Source organism: Saimiri boliviensis, chromosome X (genome assembly GCF_048565385.1).
Source record: "Saimiri boliviensis isolate mSaiBol1 chromosome X, mSaiBol1.pri, whole genome shotgun sequence".
NCBI classification, from domain to species: domain Eukaryota; kingdom Metazoa; phylum Chordata; class Mammalia; order Primates; family Cebidae; genus Saimiri; species Saimiri boliviensis.
The window spans coordinates 26185249-26199919 of record NC_133470.1 but is presented as its reverse complement, the minus strand read 5'-3'; the positions used below and the strand labels follow the sequence as shown (position 1 = coordinate 26199919).

Sequence of the window (14671 nt, the reverse complement as noted above, 5' to 3'; positions counted from 1 at the left end):
CAGACTATTTAAGATAAATACCTGGCATCTATCTGGCAATGCCCAATGTGCTGTACCAAGAGCATCATGTTTTAACTTCACAAGAACAAAATAAGATAATAAAGACCAAAATACTAAACAATAACTAAATAAATAGAAAAATGGGAGGTTAAACTATAGTTGTTACAAAGCCCATGATTCTTCTGCTATAACAGCTATAACATTGTCTCCTGAGCATTGAACACACTACCTGGAAAATACTTGGTGTTTAATAACGGCTTTTTGAATCAGAATCTGCAAGGCATTTATGAGAAATGTAAGACAGTGATTTTCAAACTGTGAGTCTATTATTGGGTCATGAAATCAATTGATTAGGTCTAGACTAGCATTTTATCAAAGTGAAGTAAAATCAACAATTCAATCATGTATCACAGGTTTGTTGAAAAGGGCAGTCCATCATGGGCAATAAACATCCCTGCCTGTCGTTTTTAAGTGTGACAGATTCCAAGGCTTCATCATCCCTTGATACCATGTTACTGAGCGGTTTCTGTGGCTAGTCACATAGGCAACTAATTAGGCAAAAGTGACCACACCATGACTATCGTGAGACTTTTCTCTCCAGGGAAATACTGTCTTGTTAGTTGTTTGCTACAGGGTGAGACCCTGGCCCTGTATTCCCCAGCTGCAGCACAACCCACTGTGTGCAGAGTCACTGTTTTGGCCTCTTGTGTCACCTCGTAGAACTTGAGGCAGAGAAACTGGTACTACCATGCTCATGTTCCTGCTATTTGCTGGATTGTGAATATTAAAGACTCATGCTCTAACCCACTGAATCTCATTGTCTACTTTTAGCACCTATGGAGTTGTGACAGGCCAACCTTGTGCTTGCTTAACCATCTCCTTTGAAATCTTCTTAACCCTTGCCATCCTCCATGAAGTTGGGGTTCTTATTCTAGAATATAGTTAAGAATAAGTGCTGGCTCAGTTAACTTTTGTTTGAGTTGCAGGTGTTTTTAGGCTAAGTGCTGCAAAACTCCATGAGGTGTCACGTATGTTACAATATTGTGTATGTGTCAATGTATCAAAAAAGTTTAATAATTCCTGCTTTCAAAAATACCGAGAAGCAGGCCAGGCACAGTGTCTCACACCTGTAATCCCAGCACTTTAAGAGGCCAAGGATAATGGATCACTGGAGTCCAGGAATTTGAGACCAGCCTAGGCAACATAGCAAAACTCCATGTCTACTAAACAAAAATTTAAAAAATTAGCCATGCATTGTGGCATGTGCCTGCAGTCCCAGTTACTCAGGAGGCTGAGGTGGGAGGATCACTTAGGCCTCGTAGGTTGAGGCTACAGTGAACTGTGATCGCACTACTGCACTCCAGCCTGGGAGACAGAGACCCTAATTCAAACAGACAAACAAAGAAAAGAAACAAGCCTAAAGTCCAATTTCCTTGACTAACAAACATGCATGAAAGGCTCATTAACACCATGAATCTGAAGCTATTTGTTGGAGAGTTAAATGTTTAAGGAAGAAGCGATCATTTTCATTTAAGTTCAATTGAGAATGTAGGACTTCATCCATCTTTGAGGATGGAAGGAGGGGCCAGGAGATACTTTTTACTGTGGTTCAATTGGGAGAATGGACCAGATCAAGCTTCAAAAACTTTCAGGAGATTGGGAGCCAGGGGAAACAGTTTATAACATATAAGTAATAAACAAAATAACGATAAAAACATCTAAAGCCAAGATACCAAAATGACAGTATAGAAAACAAAAATAATGTTTGCTGTCTCTATGATTTCTATAATCTAATTTTGATCCTCTATATCCGGATGTTTTGTTATTAAAAAAAAAAAAAGGCATAGCCCCCAGGAATCATGGTTAAATTACTCAATTATTATGGTTTTTTAAATCATTTTTTTAAAGATTTTGAATAATTAATAAGAATATTTTGCCCTTGTATCAAATCCCAAACATTTTTTTTCTTCACCTAACTGTTCTATTTATAATGTTCTGCCTTTCTGTACTTTATGGGATGAGACCATTTTCAAACAAGTTATATCCATGATCTCATCTGTTTCTCCTCTATGTTTTATCATCAAAAATGACTCATGATTCAGAACTTATTCATGTAATGGTGTCTCATTGCTTGTATATCCACATTACACAATTTATATCTATACCAATCTATCAATATGCATACACATAGAAGATGAGTAACAATCCTTTTTTTTTTTTTTTTGAGACAGTCTCTCTCTGTGGCCCAGGCTGGAGCTATATGATGCAATCTGGGCTCACTGCAACCTTCACTTCCCAGGTTCAAGCAATTCTCCTAGCTCAGCCTCCCAAGTAGCTGGGATTACAGGCGCCCACCACCATACATGGCTTTTATTTATTTATTTATTTATTTATTTTGTATTTTTAGGACAGATGAGGTTTCACCATGTTGGCCAAGCTGGTCTCGAACTTCTGACTTCAGGTGATCCACCAACCTCGGCCTCTCAAAGTGCTGGGATTACAGGCATGAGCCACTGCACCTGGCCCAATCCTTCTTTAAAAAAAAATCTTGTCAGCCTTTAGTATTTATATTTTTAATGACATATTATATAGCAATATATAGTATAAATAACAATTTGTTGCTTAGTCAATTTGCATAGTTATTGCTGTTAAATCTATTTAGTAAGGACTTATTTAGAACAAAAGTTTGTACTCCATTTTGCTAATGGAATTATGGGATATAATTTGTACAATGATTAAACGTACAGACATAATTTATCCATTTACTTGCATAAATTATTCACAATGAGCGGAAATTTGGGTAAAATTCTTTAGAAAGAGCCACAGGTTAGAACCACTAACATCGTTTACAATTAAAGGTTTAGTTTATAAATGAGATTATATTGGATTGTCTCTCTATCTTCCTTTATGTTTTAGTTATACTATGGAATTATCTCGGGGATCCCAATGATCCTCTTAATATCTGATACAAATGATCTATTTATAGATTTATGGCTACAATAAAAAATGCTTTGCAGAGTGTGGGCCTTCAGAGGTCAATTTTAATTCTTTTATTATGGGATATTCCAAACACATAAAAAAGTAAGGAAAATACTACAATAAACTCCTATGTACCTATCATCCTTCATCAACAACTAGCAATATTTGCCAATGTTGTTTGATTTATTCCTTTCACTTATTTTTTTCCTGGACTATTTAAAATCAAATCCTCAATTTCATATTAGTTTATTTCTAAACACTTCATTTTACATCCTAAGAACATAAGCCCTTAACCAAAAGGCTTATGATTATCACATATATTAACACAAAAAATAAATTTTTAAAATAATGAATTAACAAGCCATGGTCAAATACCTCTTACTATATCACTCTTTCTCTCTCTCCTTCTCTCTCTCTTTTTTTTTTTTTTTGCATCTTGATTTCTGAAGCAGGATTCCCACAAGACACAAAATGCACACATGTGCACTTGGTTGACATATAGAAACCATTTTATTTAATCTTTTTCGTTTGCACAACTTGAGGCACACAGAGGGTAATTCATTTTCTTGACATCACTGAGCTTCTTACTTTATCTGTTCACTCTGCAAATATTTATAGGCATCTAGTAGATACTGTCCTAGGTACTTGGGAATTATCTATGAGCAAAATTGACAAAGATCTCTGCCCTTATGGAGCTTCTATTCCTCTTGGAGGAATGTAATATAAACATGAAAAATAAATCAAGTACAAAGTGTATTTGAGGATGATAAATGTTATGGACCATGGAAAATAATAGTGAAACTAGGTAGGTGCTGGGGGTGGGGGAAGTTCTGCTTGATTTTTAAATTGGCCTCATTGACAAGAATATATCCAAGCAAAGACTAAGATGAAAAGTTAATTCTGACATATCTGGATGGAGAGCCTCCAGAGGAAAGGAGAAAGAACAAGCAGTGTCAGTCCCCCAAGTCATGCACATTCATGTATGCGGGAAGCATTTGTGGCTCAAGATAAGAACTGACTGCAGATAAGAAAAATGAATAAGGTCAGAGAGGACACAGGAGGCCACATTACAAAAAGCCTTAATAGCTCTTGGAAAAACTCTAGCTTTTCTTTTGAATGCAATGGAAGCATTTGCAAGACTGGGCACTGTGCAATTATACATTCTGGTCTTTGCTTAAAGAGGAACATTCTGGTTACTATACAGAGACTAGGCAGTTTGAGGCATGGGTAGAAAGTGCTGATTTTCAAACCACTTGAGAAACTCTAACAGTAGTTGAGACAAGAGATCAAAACAGTGATGCAGAATTGGAATAGAGATTAGAAATTGTCTAATCCTAGCCAGGCATGGTGACTCACACCTATAATCCCATCACTTTGGGAGGCCGAGGCAGCAGATCACCTGAGGTAGCAGATCACCTGAGGTCAGGAGTTGAAGACCAGCCTGACCAACATGGAAAAACCCCATCTCTACTAAAAATACAAAAATTAGCCAGGAGTGGTGGCACATGCCTGTAATACAAGCTACTAGGGAGGCTGAGGCAGGAGAATCACTTGGACCCAGGAGGTAGAGGTTGCAGTGAGCTGAGATCGAGCCATTGCACTCCAGCAGGCAACAAGAGTGAAACTCCATCTCAAAAAAAAAAAAAAAAAAAAAGTCGTTTAATTCTGGATATACAGTTGACTCTTGAACAACACAGATTTGAACTGCATGGGTCCACTTACACATGAATTTTTCTCCTGCCTCTGCCATCTGTGAAACAGCAAGGCCAACTCCTCCTCTTCCTTCTCCAACTAAGCCTACTCAACTTGAAGATGAGAATGAAGATAATGAAGGCCTATATGATGATCCTCTTTCAGTTAATGAATAGTAAATATATTTGTACTTCTTTATGATTTTCTTAATAACATTTTCTTTTCTCTAACATAACTTTATTGCAAGAATACAGTATGTGATACATATAAAATAGGTGTTACATACAAAATATCTGTTAATAGACTGTTTATGTTATCAGTAAGGCTTCTAGTCAACAGTAAGCTATTCATAGTTAAATTTTGGGGGACTCAGGCTGGGTGTAGTGACTCACGCCTATAATCCAAGAACTTTAAGAGGCCGAGGTGGGTGGATCACCTAAGGTCAGGAGTTCCAGAACAGCCTAGCCAATAAAGCAAAGCCCCATCTCTACTAAAAATATAAAAATTAGCTGGGAATGGTGGCAGGTACCTGTAATCCCGGCTACTCAGGAGGCTGAGGCACAAGAATTACTTAAACCTGGGAGGCAGAGATTGCAGTGAGCCAAGATGGCACCACTGCATTCCAGCTGGGGTAACAAAGTCAGACGCCATCACTGGAAAAAAAAATGGGGGAACTCCTAAGTTTTACATGAATTTTCAACTGTATGGTGGTGGGGGACTGTCAGAACCCTGAACCTCTATTTTGTTCCAAGAGTCAGCTGTATTTTAGTGTTAAGGCTGATTTATTAGGGATGGGGTGTGAAATGAGGAGAGAAGTCAGGATGACACCAAACCATTTAGCCTGAGCAAATGTAGATGAAGTTGTTATCAGTTAAAAATTGGAATTCATAGACTTTGTGGGGAACAGAAGAAGTTCAGGTTAGGAAATGTGAAGATGTCCACTGACTTTCTGTTAGAGATGTTGAGCAGCAATTTGTATATACAAGTTTGGAAATGAGTAGAAGGATTTGAGCTACAGATGTAAATTTGAGGGCATTGATATATAAGGTATTTTTCTGAGACTCTAAGACTGTAAGTATAAAATTGGCCAAGCATGGTGGCACAAACCTGTAGTCTAAGCTACTCGGGAAGCTGAGGAAGGAGAATCGCTTGAACCTAGGAGGTGGAAGTTACAGTGAGCCAAGATTGCACCACTGCACTCCAGCCTGGGCAACGGAGCAAGACTTTGTCTTTTAAAAAAAAAAAAAAAGACTAAGTATAAAATGGGAAGACCACAGATGCAAGACACCAAAGACACCAGGGAATGCCAATATGTAGAGATCAGGGAAACCAGGATGGTAACAAAAATGGTCGTTGCTATTGTGATGATTCAGTTCTCCCAAAATTTCATTTTAAAACTCACAAGTTTTGCTTGATAAGATACAGTCTCATATGGATTAGGAATTCTATGTCTGAATTCTCCCTGCCTTAGACTCATCATTTTGTTCCTTGGTTCAGTAACATATAGGTTTAACTACTTCTAGTTGAATTTTTTTTAACTACCTTGGTCTCTTTACAGGTGTTATACAATGTTTCTGGGTCAGGTATAAGTGGCTTTCTGATCCTTCAAGTTATCATGGATTTTTTTTACACACACAAGTTTTTAGTTTATTAAGCTTCTCGTGAAAAATCCACAACGGCCATAGTTAACATCATTGCAGCATCTTTACTCCTTCGGCTTTTTGACAGCACCAACATTGGCCTTTGCAGTCCCCCTAACTTTCTTCATTCTGTTCTTGCGTTACTTTCATTGCTTTCTTGAGGTCTTTTTCTTCTCATACAGGCCATGTCTTGCAAGTCTACGTTTGGGTTCATTTTTCTTTGCATAATCCAGGGAATCATAAATCATGCCAAAACCAGTTGTCTTGCCACCACCAAAATGAGTTCTGAATCCAAATACAAAGATGACATCCGGTGTGGTCTTGTACATTTTGGCTAGTTTTTCCCGAATTTCTGTCTTAGGCACTGTTGCCTTCCCGGGGTGAAGGACATCAATGACCATTTGTTTCCTCTGAAGCAGTCGGTTGGTCATGAACTTTCTAGTGCGGATAGTTACTGTGTCGTTCATGATGGCAGCCTATCCTTACAAAGCCGGGGAGGAAAACAGGTTATCATGGAATTTAAAAGCAACTCAACCTGATGCTTCGTGAGGGCAGGATAAGCATATGTCTTGTTTCACCCCAGTTGTCAACAAAATTAACAAAGCCAAAAGCCTGCCCCAATTTCAATAATATGTTATGGTCACCTACTTCAGGACACCCATGGCCAAGTAAGCAACAGCACAGTCAAGAGGATGTGATGTCATTGATTATTTAGAACACAGGAAAGTTTATGTCAATAGCATTGAACAAATAATTTGGAATGAGATGCTCACTCTATACAAATAATTTACAGCTGTTTTGCTCAATTTTTGTTTTCATTTCAGAGCGGCACCACCTCCATCCAACAATGATTACTAAAATTAATTATATTTAAAAGAGAAGAAAGTGAGAGAATACTTCATTCAGGTGCTCTCTCTCTGTCTCTCTCTCTCTCTCCGCCCCCCTTCTCTCTCCCTCTCTCTCTCACTCTGTGTGTGTGTGTGTGTGTGTGTGTGTGTGTGGTGTATTTGGGAAGTGATGAAAGCTAAATAAACTGTTATAATAAATTGTCAGAAGATAGAATACAGCTAATCTATTACTCTCAGTGATAATTCTTTACCTATATAAATAGCTGAATGAGGAAAACAAGAAAACAGCTGGCATAAAAGTAGTGTGTGCATATACAAGTGCAAGACTGAGATACGGCAAAAACATTTAATAAATATCTGGTATCCATATAGAGTTGAGGAAAAATAGTTTCTGTACAGAGTCAAACAATAGAGGATTTCATATTTTAAAAGTTACTTATAAGTTAGTTGGTGTATATTTACTGAGTTCCCGCTATTTACCCAGGATTATTGTAAAGGACAAAGGAAGCAGGACTCTTGAGTTGCACCTGAAATGAGATTTTATCATGTGAGCTTGGAGAAAGGGTAACCTCAATGACACAGTGAGTGTACTAGGCAGTGTCACTCATGAGCATTTCATATTTCATGATAATATAGCTGAATACATTTCTGAAGCAGGCTGAAGTTAGAATATTGTTATTTATTCTATTAGGGAAGCAAGAGAAAAAATAAATTAAATGAATAGATAAAATATCTAAGAGCACATTTAAATGATTCACATTTGAATATCCCTTCCTTAAGATATATTTGACATTATCTGATCAATGAGAAGAATTTCCTTATTCAGAATCCCTTACTGTAAAATTCAGACATCTGGGTTCAAAGTGATGACAAATTCTATCAGAAGAGCATCATGATTTCTATTATGCCAACTCCCCAAAATATAACAGAAAATCCTCATGATTTATGACATTCATACCTGACAGGTTTAGAAGCATGATGTCGTTTTCAACATTTTTATTCTGTCTTAGTTTTAATAGCAAATAATGGGTAAAATTAAATCATATTTAATTGGGTGAAAGAAAGAAAAAAAAAAACAGAGATTAATGCAAATCAAAGCAAAACAACTCTAATTTGGGTTTGATTGAGAACACTGTAACTCTAAAAACACAAATTAAATAACAGTTACACCTCTCAAGACACATGATTAATTTGAACCACTTTGAAAGTTGGTTGACTTTCACTTGCCAAGATCAAAGTATCTTCACTGCTAGTTTACTAACTCCCAGGATTTCTAATCTGAGCCATGTAAAATGTATGAGACATGGTCTCTTCCTCCACTACAGCTAGAGAAACAAGGCAAGAATATATGAAATATAAAAGGAACCAACCATGTAGATATGGTGACATAGAAGCCTTGGTGCTCCACTGGTGGTAGGGTAGACAGCAGCAGCAATCTGCCTATCCATCTGTTACTACTTAGCCAAATTAAGTATATGCATACCCTTTGACATAGCAATTCTACAATTGGCATTTATCCCAGGGAAACTTTCACACAGGTCCATAAGACACATATACAAGGCTATTCATTACAGTGCTATTGGAAATGATGAAAGCTGGAAGTAACCTGAGTTTCCATCAATGGGAAACAGGCAAAATTTGCTGGATACACAACCACGGCCTTCATTGCAGATGTGTACAGATGCATAGCTTGTGCCTATACAAATGCACCTAAGAAAGGGGCTGCCTGGCAAGGAAACAAATAGCTTGGGAATTTGCTTTTCCCAATTCTCATGGAGGTTCAATATATACACAGTATGAAGTGAGAAGTCATAGAGTATAGTAATATGGAAGGATCCTAACAAATAATAATCTTTAATGAGAACACAGGATGAAAAATGAAATATCTAACAGAAAGTATTTTACAAAAATTATAATTCACAAAGAGAAAGCAATTCACACTTTGAAAGGACACCATTCAAATAAAGAACAGTTATACCTAAAACACAATGTTTGTCCTGGGGAGGAGGGTGGAAATGAAATGTGATACGGAGAAAAAAGAACATATACATGCAGTCACACATAGAAACTAAATAAAAATAGATTGAATGTCACAAATTGAATATCATGGTTATCGTGACCCACTGCACCTTATATCAAAACAATGACAAAAGCACAAAAATAGGCAAATTTTAGGCAGTGCTATCAACATGGCATCTGGGAAAGAGTGCTAAATAGAAGTTAAGAGAACAAGGCTCTACTGGTAGTTTTATTTCTTTCTTGTTGTATAACCTTTATAAGTTATTTAACATTTCTGAGCCTCAAGATTCTCAATTGTCAAATGGGAAAAATAATGCCTTCTTTATCCTAAAGCAGGAAGTGGGCCAAAAATGCTTGGCTGTATACTGTGTGATGCGTACTATAAATACTTTAATCTCCATCTTAGATCTCCCACCCCTTGCTTGGAGTTTTTAATGTATTCTTCCTATACTCTGAGAAGTACTAATGAAGAAAGATTAGCTAAGACTTTTAAATCCGACCTACTGAAAATGATTCAAAGTCAATGGATTCTTGCTCCGTATGCTCAGTACTGTTTCTCTTGACTATATTTCTCATTCCCAAATTCATTTTGGGTTTTTAGACTTAGACCTTTTGTTGACTGAATCTGTTGGAGGTTTGATCTCTAGTTCAGAGAGACGCTACCTCATCAGAAATTTAGGAACCTATACATTACCCTATTTAATCTGTTTTCACCACTGACAAACCAGAGTTGGGGCACAAGATTTCTAACATGAATCTTATTTGCATGATTCTGCTCATATAGTATCTGCTCTGGCATAACATATCTCTATTGCTTCTGTCAGATATATAGTTATTTTGAACCAGGTATAAGCAAAGGCAAACAAACCTTAATAGTCCAATGAGAGGCAAGTAATTGTCTCTCTTACATATTTCCAAAGGGAACAAATATGATTTCAAAGCAGTTTAGGTAGCTATCTAGATCAATATTTATAAACATATATGTATCTATAAAACCCAAGTTTTACATTCTTAAGCTATTTTAACTGCTTATCAGAATTATATTGCTCATATGTTGACAGGAAGTTTTAACATTAACATCTTCCTTCATTTGTAACATAAAATTTTAGTAGTTCACTCTTTTTAGTATAAATTATTGCCTTCATTTAGTCCATGATTTTTCAGTCTATATAAGATATCCATAATGAAGCCAAAGCAGTGAAATATAGGCAAATATGGTAAAAAAACAAAACAAAACAAAACAAAACAAAACCACTTTCTCAGATAACCAAGGACACATGTTCCTCTAGTATATTCCATGCTAGGTCACCATGGGTATAATGGTTTTCTTGAGAAACCAGATTAAAACTCATAAGAAAGAAATTAAGGTGATATAGTTACTCATTAAACTGTTCAGGAGCATTCTCAACACAGCATTGGCCAAATGTAGTGAAATACTACATAGCACAAGAAAATTGGAGTCCTTCTTTTGAAAGGATTCTGTTCATGTCCTTTGCCCACTTTTTTATGAGCTTGTTCTTCTCTTGGAGATTTGTTTCAGCTCCTTATAGATGCTGGATATTAGATCTTTGTCAGATGCAGAGTTTGCAAAGTCTTGTCAATTTGATCAAGCGTCTGATTCAAAACTTTTCTTTTATACTGGTATGGAAATTTAAACAATCATATTTAAACCTAGAAACCTCATTAAAAAGAAATCAATAATGATTATAACTAAGGTCAAAATAGTTTAACACAAGTTGAACTGTGTATAGGACTGCTCAATAAGGAAAGAAAACTAAAAGTGCTATCTTGACAATGTTCTATGTCTTTTGCATATGCATTATTTATTTCCTAAGTATGTTACTGGAATGAAGAACTCTCTGGAAGGGATTCTTCAAATCCTTGTCAATGGTAATGTAAATTGTCTTTAGATAAAAAACAGGGACAATATCATATTAAAAAAAATATGTTACAATGACTATAAACGTTGACAAAATGCACAGAACTTACCAATTTAAAAACTATAGTTATCAAAGTAAATTTTATTTTAGAAATTTGAAAAATATAATTTCAAAATAGGCAATGAAAAATATAAAATAAGAAATAAATATAAATTTATTTGAAATAACTATGCAAATATTTGGCTAATTACATTTCTACAGTGGTTAATAAGACATAAAAGTGGTAAATAATATTTGGATTATGATATTAATTAGGATTCAGAATTATAGACTCTAAACACTGGAAAATATCAGATGGAAAGAGATGTTACATCTACTTTTCCTTGTTTATCTTGCCCCTAATCAAATACCCAAAATCATGAAGTGAGCAAAAGAATGATTGAAAAATCTCCATGTAACACATAGAGGGAAACAACACATACTGAGGCCTATCAGAGGGTACAGGGTGATAGAAGAGATGGGATCATGAAAAATAACTAATGGGTACTAGGCTTAATACCTGGGTAATGAAATAATCTGTACAACAAACCCCCATGGCACAAGTTTATCTATATAACAAACCTGCACATATACCTCTGAACTTAAACATTAAAAAAAAAAATCCCCATGTAGTATTATATGACCTGTAAACTGTCATATTTTATGGCAATATTAATACGAACTTAATAATATAAATGTTTTAAATATTAAAATGAGCTTCATAGTTTTTATAGTAGAGAAAGCAATCATTACAGCTCTAGTTGCTGTATCCTGCCCAGATATGCTATAAATATGTCAATCTCAACACATGTTGAATTTATGATAAAACATTATTTTATTGGGGAAAAAAAATGGAGTACCTGCAAACATTCAACTGTGGCACTTTTCTCCCCCCTTTACAACGTGATGTTGAATAGAGAAAAAAAAAAACACCTGTTAAAATTTGAAATGAACTATCTGCAATAGTCATATATTCAAAGATGCCAAATAACACATTATTAGGATGAGTGCTAATTCTATTGTTTCAAATTCTGGAACCACTATGACAATAAATATATAGATTGTTTCATTTCATCTACATTTCTAAGTAGAAAGCAAGAATGATAACTTTCAGATTCTACTTAATTTTTTGTTCAACTTGTAGACAATAAATCAACTCAGTTAAACAGAAATTCACTTTGAATAATTCAAGCTTCTTAAAAAGCATATATTTACACTTTATAGACTGTAACTTAAAGGGCCAACAAGACTGAAGAGACACAGAATAAGGAAATTATGTGGCTCTAACCTCTCAGAATCCTAAAATTATATCTAAAAGAAAAAGATGAATTTGAGTTTGAGCAGGACTGATGTTGTTAACCAAAAGCCATTTCCTATGATTAAGAAAATACACAGTAGATAGAAGGTAAGGCAAGAGGCAATATTATTGCTTCCCATTTTACTAATATAATAGTACAGTATTATAGTATATAGTATAATATAATACTATGTAGTATTATAGAGAATTATCCTTTACAGGAGTTGGCACTTAAGATGTTGAAACTCAGTGCCCCCGGGCGAAAAAACTGGCCAGACCAAAACAATGAGTTATGGCTCAGTCAAGCAAGTGTGACTGCAGAGTCCTAGTTAAAATGGGAGGAGGGGTAGTGGAGGAGGGCTGCATTGCTGATTAGAAGGGAAAGTCTGAGGCTAGGTTATAGGAACAAAGCAATAATGATGGGTTAACAAGAAGCCTTCAACCAGTAACTGTTATGAGATTATCCTGACCTCCAATCTCCTCCATTGTCAAGCCCATAAAACAAAAGCATTTGTGTGGATAAGACCAAATATAATCTAGGGATTTATTTTTGGTGAGTCTAGATGTGTTGACTTAATTGTGCATTATCCATGGCAGATTTAAGTAGGAAAGCAACATAGCAAAGTATCATTGCTTTACAAGGATGTGGACTCATCTGAACTTATATTTCAGTTAGTTTCCCAAAGGACATACTACAATATTATTGTTATTACTGAGCTAGCACAAAGCAGTTGCAGTTCTTTATTGCTCAGGAGAAACATTCCCTAGGTAGCTCACTCAAGATGTGCAAGCTCATTAGTTGTAAGTGCTTCCACCTTATTCAGCCCGTAGTATTCTTCAAAGTACAAAATATAACTGCAACCTCTATTTTATAATAAAAAAATGAAAATTTAAGCACTTTTGAAGACGTTTAATATCTACTGATGTAGAAACTTAAAATCATCATGATAATAGCTTGAAATAAATACGGACTTTTTGACAGCATACTTCAAGTTATTTTGATAATGGGGTAGTATTGTCAAGTATTACCAAAGAAAATTTGTTTAGACATATTAATGATCTAGGAAATTGAGGAATTTACTCAACTGCTTCAGAGCGCAAATTTCTATGGAAATTGGAAGGTTCAGGGATTTAGGTTAAGAAGTTAGATAGGCTGGGTGCGGTGGCTCATAACTATAATCCCAGCAGTTTGGTAGGCAGAGGCGGGCAGACCACCTGAGTTCAGGAGTTCAAGACCAGCCTGGCTAACATGGTGAAACCCCGTCTGTACAAAAAATACAAAAATTAGCCAGGCATGGGGGCACATGTCTATAATCCCAGCTGCTTGGGAGGCTGAGGCAGGAGAATCATTTGAATCCAGGAGACAGAGGTTCCAATGAGTCAAGATCACACTATTGCACTCCAGTCTAGGGAACAGAGCAAGACTCTGTCTCAAAAAGAAAAGAAAAGAAAAGAAAAGAATTAGTTGGATAAATTAATAAACATTTGGACTACACTGTATTTACTATAGTGAAGAGATAAAAGTACTTATCCCAACTATAGACTCAGTTCCATTACCACAGTCCTCCCAGTTCAAAGCCTAAAACAAAAGCCACTCTTTTTGGGAAATTTTCCTGGGTGTCTGGAAATGGAAGCTGTTGATCTTTCTGTGATCTTCCTCAGCACTTTATCTGTGCCTCCTTCATGACATGATCTACTTTCTCTCTTATATTAACACTGCAATCATTTGTGCACATACATAATTTCTACTTTACAGTTCAGACTTAATGTCAGAACCTAGGTCTCATTCTTCATTGTATCTCTTCTCATCCCCAGCACCTAGAAACCATGTACGTACAGAGGACTCAATAAATATTTGTGAAAAGCATATCAATATATAAGACTGGGAAAATGAAGTTGATAATGTTGTGCTAGATCTATTTGAAAAGATATTCTGAGATAATTCTTCCTAGCCTGAAAGTGCTCTGGGCTTGGAATCAGAGGACCAGAACTGAAATTCATCTTTGCCATTTGCTAATTACACGGGTTGGAGCAAGTTAACTTCAAATCAGTTTTCTCACCTATAAACTGAGGTGACTGTGCAACTTGATCTCTAATACTGGAAAACCTATTTGAAGGGAAGTAGTGATAAAAAAATTAATGATAATGCATTCAAATTATATATATGAAACATTTCCTCTGGTAAGAAAGTGTGGGGCATGTGAGAAAAAAGATATGCATAGACTCCGCTCCTGAGAATTCTCTAAATACTGAATATGATGCCAATACTATATTTAT

General features: G+C 35.9%; 1 protein-coding gene and 1 pseudogene across 1 annotated transcript in view; both read right to left on the bottom strand.

Moving 5' to 3' along the window:
• The window catches only part of IL1RAPL1 (interleukin 1 receptor accessory protein like 1), a 1349174-nt gene that overhangs the window by 723769 nt on the left and 610734 nt on the right, over nucleotides 1–14671 (bottom strand). The window lies entirely within an intron of this gene.
• LOC101033554 (small ribosomal subunit protein eS24 pseudogene) lies at nucleotides 6443–6809 on the bottom strand (annotated as a pseudogene).